The sequence below is a fragment of the Denticeps clupeoides genome, unplaced genomic scaffold (assembly GCF_900700375.1).
Source record: "Denticeps clupeoides unplaced genomic scaffold, fDenClu1.1, whole genome shotgun sequence".
In the NCBI taxonomy this organism is placed as follows: Eukaryota; Metazoa; Chordata; class Actinopteri; order Clupeiformes; family Denticipitidae; genus Denticeps; species Denticeps clupeoides.
Window position 1 is genome coordinate 64197 of NW_021629777.1, and position 10804 is coordinate 75000.

Below are 10804 nucleotides of genomic sequence, written 5' to 3' on the forward strand. Positions count from 1 at the left end.
CGTCTCGCGTTTGTGTGTTTGGCCTCCAGTCCCTGTCCCGTTCGAGGTGGAACCATCTGTGTGTTTCTCAGCAAGATAAATAAACCGGGGGGAATAAATAAAAAGGCTGCGGTCAGCAGAACCGAGGACGAGGACGCGGGCGAGTGGCTGGAGTGGCGGGGAGGGGGAGGTTGTTTTTGGCCGGACGTCTGTGACAGATGCAGAGAAATGACGGCGGCGAGCTGACGTGTCACTGTTTCTCCGCTACGCGGCGAATCGCAAGTGCTTAATGGCTTGTGACAGTGACGACTGTGCAGTCGAACTCCACCCACTTTCTCCCACCCAGATGCTTTGCTTTCCTCTTCAGTAATTTATCTAATGAGGTCCATATGGCTGGTGCTGGAGTGTGTTTCAGGCTCAGCAATTGTGTTTTTTTTTTTTTTTGCATGCACGTGGGTGTGTATAATTGTGTAAATGCGTTAGATTAACTTTGTGTGTTAATCTAATCTAGGGGTGGTAGTAGCCTGGTGGGTAACACACTCGTCTATGAACCAGAAGACCCAGGTTCAAACCCCACTTACTACCATTGTGTCCCTGAGCAAGACACTTAACCCTGAGTGTCTCCAGGGGGGGACTGTCCCTGTAATAACTGATTGTAAGTCGCTCTGGATAATGCCGTCTGATAAATGCTGGAAATGTAAATGTAAATGTTAGTGTGTGTATTGGGTATAATATTGACTTTGAATGTTGTAGGAGTAGAGTGTGTGTGTGTGTGTATGCGTGTGTGTGTATGCGCGCGCGTGTGTGTGTGTGTGCGTGTGTGTTGCTGCTGGAATGAGATGGAGGTGGTCAGTAAATGGCAGCAGGGACATGCGAGCTGGTGTCAGGCGGATGGCACGTTAAACGCTCTGTAGACACAGGGAAGCAATTACAGCGCCGACCTCAGCACTTAATGAGCTGAGCAATAAAAAGATATTAAAACGTTTGCCCCACTTCACAATACTCCATCTGTAATTCGTCCATCGTGGTTCCACGTCTGGAGCTGCTTCTCATCATATCAATCTGTGGGGATATGCTGTATATAAAAGTATGTGTGTGTGTGTGTGTGTGTGTGTGTGTGTGATACATTCTTGTGTATATTGTGTGTATGGAGTGTGTGTTTGTACATATGTGTTCTTCCACTCGTGATGGAGGTGAGGTTGAGACGCCGTCATGTTGGATTTCGGGGTTAAGCTCCGCCTGTGAGATTTATGTGCTGTGTGGGTGATGGAGGGAACCTAAAATTGTTCCCCATGTTCCTCGGCGCGGAGGACGCTGGTCCTCAACAGTCGCGTCTTTGTAACTTCCTTTTGCGCCGCAGATCCCGCTGCGAGAACAGAGAGGAGGGACGGAACGCTGAGGTTTGGCAGAAGAACCCCATCCTGCAGCTTATGGTCGGCTCAGCAGTACAAGCCACACCACAAAACCATACGCCTCCCTTCACTCGTCCCTTCGCATGCTTTTTACTTTTGATTTATGTCCTCGCCCCATCAGCCAGAATCTGTTTTTTCCTCATCCCGAGCTGATGGCATATTTATACTCTAAAGGCCAATTATGGTCTGAGACCTTCTCATAGAAGGAACTGAGGGTTTTCATCCATCCGTTCATCTGTTTGTTCATCTGTCCATCCATTCACCTATTCTTCCATCTCCATCCGTCCATCCATCTATTTATGCATCCATTCATCTATGCATTCCGTCCGTCCATCCATCCATACATCTATCTATCCATACATCTGTTCTTTCATCCCAATCTGTCCGTCAATCCATCCATCCATGTATCCATCCATCCATTAATTAATTTATCCATTTGTCAATCCATCCATCCATTTGTCCATCTATCTGTCCGTCTATCTATCCATCCATCCATACTTCCATCTACATCCAGCCATCCATCCATGTGTCCATCTATCCATCAATTTATCTATCCATCCTTCCTTACATGCATCCATACATCTACCCATCCATTGACCCATGCAGTCATCCATCCATTTAGCCATCCATCCATTCATACACTATTCATCCATCAATCCGTTCATCCATCCATCTGTCCAGCCGTCTATTCATCAGTCCATCAGTCCACCTGTCTGTCTTTATATCTATCTGTCTGCCTGTCTGAATACTGAATACTGAATTCTGGTTCATGTTACTCAGAGCTCCAGTGGTGGGTCCATGTTCACCAGCATCACATCTGCTCCATGGTCTGGTACCTCGGCAATGCAGGAATGTGTCTTTTTCAGTGGTTTTTACCTTTTGCCCTATTATGTGTATAAAGCACCCCTCCATCAACTATTCTGTGTATTACACAGTTATTAAAACCATATTAGCATGTGGAGCAGCATCACATCTTACCCTCATCCACCACTTCCACCTTCATCTCACAGCTATGGAATGAAAAAAGAATTAAAACCACCTGCAGCAGATTACAAAAAATCAAGCTAAAATCCTTATTTACTGAAAATGTTCCAAGTTTAAAAGATGTGTGTCCTGAATTCAGATGTTTGCTTCCATTCTTTGAACATCCTGCTTGTGTGTGTGTGTGTGTGTGTGTGTATCTTGATTAATAAAACCAGTTACTGGTTGTTTAACCGCCAGACCCGTGCTGTTTGATGGTGACGTGGATGAATGTGGCGCTGAGCGGCCGAGACGGCAGTGCCATGTTTGTGCAGCGATTTGAGGATTAAAGCCGCATTCTTCAGGAGGGTCTGGTCTGGATATGCCAAATAAAACAGTGGACACTGGGCAGGAGAGACAACCGTCTGATTTCACACACACACACACACACACACACACAAACACACACTCTCCCCTCTCCATGTGGGTGAGATGGGAGATCAGAGGAATTTCCTCTACGAACGTTTCCATTTTAGCTCTTGAACTTGTAAAGGGTCAGTGGAGATCCTCATCTCCATTAGCAGGACAAGAACTTCTCTGATTGGTCAGCACCCCCTCATCATCATCATCATCATCATCATCATCACCATCATCATCACTACAGCACATGAGAGGAGATCTTCAGAAAGTTCATCTCTCCAATACGTCTGGTCAGATTTCCCAGGTCTGTTGCTGTGTGTGTGTGTGTGTGTGTGTGTGTGTGTGTGTGTGTGTGTGTGTGCGTGTAACTGTGTGTGTGTGTGAGTGTGAAGCTGAGTAGGTAAACATGAAAATATGATTATGATAATTCTGCCGGGCGTCAGTGGCTGCGCTGCTGCATTTATATTTGTATTTGTGATTATTTTCCCTGCGCTTTGTTGCGTCGAAAACTGATTCAGGCTGATCAGCAGACGACAAGAATGCAAACAGAACAAGGTTACGCATCAGATAAGACACACACACACACACACACACAAATCGCAGGCCCAGTTTTATTAAGGATTTAGTTGTTTTGTTCCCTGAGGTGACGTAGACGATCGGGGTGTCAATGATGGAGTTGGGCTAAGCTGGCTTTGCATTCATTATGTGACACACACACACACACACACACACACACATTGAGACACACAGCCATTACGTATTTACCCTTATATATAAAACATTTCTTCTCCCGTTATCTCGCTATTTACTTCTTCTCAGCAGCTTCCTCAGTCCTGCTTCACGTGACCCACACATGTAGCGTTTCTAATGAAATTGTTTTAATTTAATATATTTCATGTCAGTCCTGAGTCTCCACGTCCGAGAACCAGAGTGAGAACCCATCAAGTCAGAGCAAATGAGGAGAAAAATATGTCACCATGAGAAACGGAACAGAACGACTGCTGTTTATAAAACACACACACACACTCTCTCTCACACACACACACACACACACTCACACACAGGGTAAATAAATGAATTTGGTGAGTACTGGAGGCTTTGCATATATTTCCCATGACAGTCCAGTGGTGCAGGCGGGTGGAGGATGTGTGTTTTCTGATTTGTGTGTGTGTGTGTGTGTGTGTGTGTGTTTACCACCATGTGTTTAAATTAAGTTGACTTGATGCAACAGAAGGCAACCAAACGTCGGGTTTCAGCTACACAGCTCAGTCAGAGGGGCCTTCTCCTGGTGCGAGGAGGTGGACCTCAGCGGATGAAAAGGTGGTCACCTTCTATATTCAGGACGAGGCCATTTGTTCAAGATCTCGGCAGCGGGGCGGGGACAGGGGTGGAGTTTAATTCAAATTGTCTTTATTGATGTCTGACTGGGACAACAAATGTTATATCTCATGACATTCCGACTCTTCCTGAAAATGATGTTGGTGTCAGGAGCGGCGTCATGATTGCTGTATTTCTCAGGAGGGCCGACGGTGGTTGTGATGGTGGTGTGTGGTGTGTGTGTTAAGTCCTACAGCCAGGCAGTAGTTATGTATTCGTTCCCTCGTGTGTGTCTCTCTGTTGTGCTTTTGTGCTTCTTTTTTTTTCCCAGAATGCCCCGCGCCTCCAGATCGATGTGATATCAGAGCTCGGCGGAACACCTGACAGTTCAATTTCACAGTCGGCGCTGAGATCGATGTCTGCGCAATGGCTTCGGAGAGGCTCAAAGCCCCATGGGCCCACAATGCACCTCTGCCTGAGACGAAGACGCCTCGCCCCGCCCTCCCCCCCGCGGCCCGTGAGGCTGCACTAATGGCGCCAAATTAATTCGAGAGGCTAAAAGCTCCACCTGATGCACTGGAGACGTTTGTCCATTATTTCCACTTCCTCTGCTGCTCCACCCTGATCGGGTTCTGGGACGTGAAAAGGAATCTGCGGCGGGTACAAATGAGGGGACTCTAATCTCATTAGAGGAGGGATTTTCATGCTTTTACAGCCAAAGTGAAGTGGTTGCGATTGTGATGCGCGGCACACGTGAGCAGTGGGCGGCCATGACAGGTGGCCGGGGAGCAGCGTGTGGGGACAGTACCTTGCTCGGTGGCGCATCAGGACTTGAACCCACAGCCCTTCACAGGGCCACCACTGCCCCCCGCTTTACTGGCCGTTACGCGGGTGTCACGTACGGAAAGGAATCGTAAAGTCACATTTCACTGCTTCCAGTCAACGGTGTTAGTGGCCTAGCGGGTAACACACTCTCCTATGAACCAGAAGACCCAGGTTACTACCCCACTTACTACCATTGTGTCCCTGAGCATGACACTTAACCCTGAGTGTCTCCAGGGGGGGACTGTCCCTGTAACTACTGACTGTAAGTACTGGTAAATACTGTAAATGTAAATGTAATTTAATGTAAATGTAACAGTCGTATCTGTGGATGCAGACCTGGGAGCCCTTTCTGAAGATGAAGGATCATCTCCTTTCAGCTCCTCAGTCGCACTGAAGTGTCCAATAAAACGGAACGTGGTTCTGTGCCGATGCCTGGAACACCACGTTGTGTATTTGTGTGTGTGTGTGTGTGTGTGTGTTTGCCCTCAGGGGGTCTGAGAAGGCCTCCAGGTCCAGAGGTGAACAGATAGTGAACAGATGTACTGTCTACCTGCTGGGGTGACACAGTTTCAGTACTTGTTCGGTCTCAGTGGTTGAGGAGCTTCGCTCCTAGTTTTCACGCTCGATTTCCGTGAAAACCAGGAGTTGAATGAGGCTCCAGAACCTGGTGTTGGTCTGGTGTAGAACCCCCGTTGAAACTCTGCTCTGTAGAGTAATTGAACCGTCAGTTAGTCGCCGTCTCGCTCCTGCTCTGCTCTGCCAGCCCCGTCATCCTCTGCTGGTCCTCGGTGACCCGGCCCCGCCCCTCGCCGCCCCGCCCCTCGCCGCCACAGCGCTCCTTCATGCCTGAAAAGAGCAAAGCGTGGCTCGAGAGGGAAACGGCTCATTTGTGACGAGGGACGAGGACGGAGGGCGGGGGGGAGAAGTGGAGAACGATGAAAGGCGGCGTTAAATTGGACCAGCCGGAGCGCTTTATAAAGAACAGCCGCAGAACAGACGTTTCTGAGCGAAAATACGGTTATTGTGCGACATTCTTCTAACTATAAACACTGACAAGTGCAGCAGCCAATAAGGAGAAGATGTATGAGGTTCCAGCAGACACACACACACATGCTGGTTTACCACAGGGTGTGTTAACGGTGTCCTCGGAGTCGATTGGTAAATGAGGTCCTGTGCAGTGAACTGGACAAACTGGTGTGTGTGTGTGTGTGTGTGTGTGTGTGCTCTGTAACTGTTAATAAAGTTTGTGTTACTCTGGGCTTTTCTGTGTGTGTGTGTGTGTGTGTGTGTGAGTGTGTGTGTGTGTGCTCTGTAACTGTTAATAAAGTGTGCGTTACTCTGGGCTTTTCTCTGTGTGTGTGTGTGTGTGTGTGAGTGTGTGTGTGTGTGCTCTGTAACTGTTAATAAAGTGTGCGTTACTCTGGGCTTTTCTCTGTGTGTGTGTGTGTGTGTGTGTGTGTGCTCTGTAACTGTTAATAAAGTTTGTGTTACTCTGGGCTTTTCTGTGTGTGTGTGCGTGTGTGTGTGTGTGTGTGCTCTGTAACTGTTAATAAAGTGTGCGTTACTCTGGGCTTTTCTCTGTGTGTGTGTGTGTGTGTGTGGTCAGAACTCTGGATCCTTCACATTTTTTCCAGTCAAGAATTCCATTCCGTCAGACCTTTGAACTCCCAGAGAACCTGGATACAGTAACACTCATAACACACACACACACACACACACACACTTTCTGAGTAACAACTTGATGACCTCAGATGACCTTAGTAGTTTACTCCCCCTCAACACAACCCTGACCAATCACGGACTTGTAATCACCATTCTCACCCCTCTCTCTCTCTCTCTCTCTCTCTCTCTGTCTCACCATGTGTGTGTGTGTGTGTGTGTGTGTGTGTGTGTATCTGTGAAACGTCTCAGACGTTCTCCGCTGTCGTGTTCCACCCTCCATATGTGTGATGTTTTGGTTTGATGAGTGATACAACGGAGCCTATAAATAACACTCCATGTGTGTGTGTGTGTGTGTGTGAGTGTGTGTGTGTGTGTGTGTGACATCAGTGTGCTTTGTTCATCACCTTCACGTTTTTCATTTTATCATGTGGTTGTGAAATTGAAACACAACAGACGCTTCAAGCTGCTCCTGCAGACGTTCTAAAGGGAAAAGAGAACCGGAGTTCTGCGGTGTCCCGAGAGGCGCCTGCGTTCACACGTTTCAAAATGTTCCTCCACTGCAGATTAGGAGGTCAACAAAATGTGCTATTAGCCACTGTTCACACACACACACACACACACACACACACTTCTGGCCTCGTGCCTGAACAAGTTTCCTCACCTGCTGTGTTGACCATGTTTCTGAACCCATTCAACGAACCTGGAACCATCTCAGAACATCAAATGGCGTCCAATCGTGTCAGAAGTGCTGTATGATGTATTTTAATGTGGCGAATTGTAATTAATTATTGGCTGTGATCCCCACATATGCCGCCGTGGAGACGAGACGCGTACTTCCTGTTCGGCTTCCAGGAAATGCAGTTGCAGCAAAGCCCGCGTACGCTCAGCGTCAGCGAATCTGTTCCCAAACGGCCTTCCGGTCTGTATCAGCTCACCTCACCTGGGGTGTGTCTGTGTGTCTGTGTGTGCGTGTGTGTGTGTGTGTGTTATTGAACATTTGTGATGCTGAAAAAACACACAAACACACACACACACACACACACACCTGTCAGGAGCAACTAACCCGAATGACCTTGAATTCATTTTCCCAGAATGCCTTTGCACTTTTCAGCACTACTTCAGTGTGTGTGTGTGTGTGTGTGTGCAGGTTTAAATGAAACTGTCAGTCATACAGCTGGGCGACTCCTGAGTTCTGATTGACGTGGCAGTGCCGGAGAGCGGAATGCGCGGCTGAGGACATCCCGAGGCGAGAGCCGGAGAACGGAACGCCAGGCCGGGAACGCCGGGCTTTAAATGGAGGTCAAGGTAACCGTGACACCAGCTGCGAACCACACACACACACACACACACACACACACACACACACACACACACACCTGCTCCCAGGTAATTACGTCTGACATTTTTAATGTCACCTTGTCCTGAAGAAAATTCCTAAATCACCTCGTTTACAGCTTTGTCCCACTTTAACGGGGAATTATTCTCCTTTTCATGTTTCATTATTTGGAAACGCTCCTTAAACAGCCGGAATCATCACAGCCCCCTTTTTTTAAGATTTTATGTCCTTTACTCATAATGTCATCATGCAGCCAGAGGCCAGAGTGGCCCAGTCAGTCACACACACACACACACACACTCACACACTCACACACTCACACTCGTGAACGGGTCGTCTGCGGCCATGGAAAATAATTCACCCAGACGCTTGAGTTCATTTAGGATAATGCGATCGTGTAGCTGTGCTGGAAGAGGAAGGAAAAACAAAATCCAAATTACATCTGTGTGTGTGTGTGTGTGTGTGTGTGTGTGTGTGTGTGTGTGTTTGTGTCACAGAAAGAATCTCATGATCTCCATGGAAACCCCTAAAGAACCTTTTCAATAATAAAATGACAAGTTAATGTCGTTCGGGCCACGGGAGCGTAATCACCCCTATCCCAAAAAACCCACCACTGCGGTGTGTTGCATGTGGGAGAGAAGTGTGTGTGTGTGTGTGTGTGTGTGTGTGTGTGTGTGTGTGTGATCCACGTTCCAGCCCATTCAGCAGAAGACGTCTGGCTGCTGCACAGTTTCATTTGGGTTTTGAGGGGACTGCATCCTGATTGGTTCTGATGGCTTAATGGTGTTTGGATCCAGATCTCAGACTCCACGTTTGACGCTGGGGCCGCGCCTCATGTGGTTTTCGGTCGGCTGGAAGAAGATGACCTTGGGTCTCACTCCGCCAAGTGGGAGGGGCTTACGGGCTGCTGTTGTGCATTAAGTCTGGGAAATGGAGGCCCGTGCAGTTGCATTCGTTTTTAAGTAAAAGGTCTGCCTCACTGTGGCCCTCCCTGCTCAGGGGTTTCCAGCTGGTGGAACAGCCCCACCATCACCACGTACCTGTAGAACACTGCCGACGTTGTTCTTCAGAAGCACAGACCCATTAAACTGCCCACGGATTCAGTACTGGCGGCGGACTACTAATTCCAATTCTAATTCAGTCGAGAAGATGGACTTCTGAGGACGCCAGACCTGGTTAAATCATGAAGGTGGACGTCTGATGCTGCCGTTCAGACGTCTTCCTGCCCACAAGCCCTGTGTTTCAGGAGCATCACGCGCTGTGGCTGGGAGGAGAACGTTCTGCTGTCTTCTTCTACCAGCGTCTGGAGCCACCAGACTGTGCCGCTCCCCTGTCTCTCTGGCTTCGTCGCTCCGGCCGTCTGTTCCGCCGCTGAGTTACTGCATTTCTTGCTCGGGTTTGAGTGAAGTGAAAGTGAAGTGATTGTCACACGTGATACACAGCAGCACAGCACACGGTGCACACAGTGAAATTTGTCCTCTACATTTAACCCATCACCCTGAGTGAGCAGTGGACACCATGACAGGCGCCCGGGGAGCAGTGTGTGGGGACGGTGCTTTGCTCAGTGGCACCTCAGTGGCACCAACGCTGGCACCGCACTCGACTGCCTTCTCTCTTTGTTTGGCCTAGTGGGGTAACACACTTGCCTGTGAACAAGAAGACCCAGGTTCAAACCCCACCTACTACCATCGTGTCCCTGAGAAAGACACTTAACCCTGAACGTCTCCAGGGGGGGACTGTCCCTGTAACTACTGATTGTAAGTCGCTCTGGATAAGGGCGTCTGGTAAATGCTGTAAATGTAAAAATGTAAAAAATGTGTCCACTCTGATCTGTGAGCAGGACACGTTCACAGCTGCTGAGCCTCCAGAATATTATATTGAGTGAGCGGTGGGCAACATCAGAAAGCTTCTTACGCAAAGATCTGGTCTCGTAAGGTCGGATCCGAAACCCAGTCAGGTTGACGGCTCCCTGTTCCAGACTCAGAATGAGGCTGCATTACTCCAGCAAACGTGTTCTACCTGGAACAGGGTTTTCTAACCAGGCTGATAGTATCCTAGTAACCTCCATCACTACCACTGTGTCGCTGAGCAGAACTCTTGAGTGTCTCCAGGGGGGACTGTCCCTGTACCTACTGATTGTAAGGTGCTCTGGACAAGGGCGTCCGGTAAATGCTGTAAATGTAATCAAATTAGACCAGAGCATGTCAAGTGTTGGACCTGAATAGGAACATCAGCGGTGAACAGCGACGTCTCGTCTTGGATGCCCATCAGTGTCGAGATGAAAAGTCCAGCGTGTCCATTTACAATCTGATCTGGATTGTCCTCCCGGGTGACACGCATGGAAGATGACCGGCTGGGAATTTAGGGCTCTGCGATCACATGAGGAACGTGAGAGTCAACTTGGACTGCAGAAGGAAGCAGGTGGGACAGAAGATTGTACATGTTTGGGGACAAGTGGCATCGGATGATCTCTGCACAAGTACAACAGCAACGTGGACCTGAGATCTTCTCCATCCACTCATCCCTGTAGTCACCTGCTCTCCGTAGCTCTGCTCTTCTGGTCTGCAGTGGTCCAGCTGATCTGGAGCACTTTGTCAGGATCAGTCCAATTGCATGAACTCGTCCACATCACTTAATCTCGTCGAAGAAATATGGATTTATTACGGCCCCATTTTTCATTGCAGGTGAATACAACACCTGTTATGTAACGTGCACACACACACACACTCACACACACACTCACACACACACACACACCCACCCTTACCCAAATAAATCTGGCGCCAGGCAGCAGCGTGGTGGAGAAAACTGAATTGTTTTATGACATTGATGTTAATCAGCAGTGACGTTGTGATTTTCTATCTGTCTTCATGGACGGCTTGTTGACCCGGCG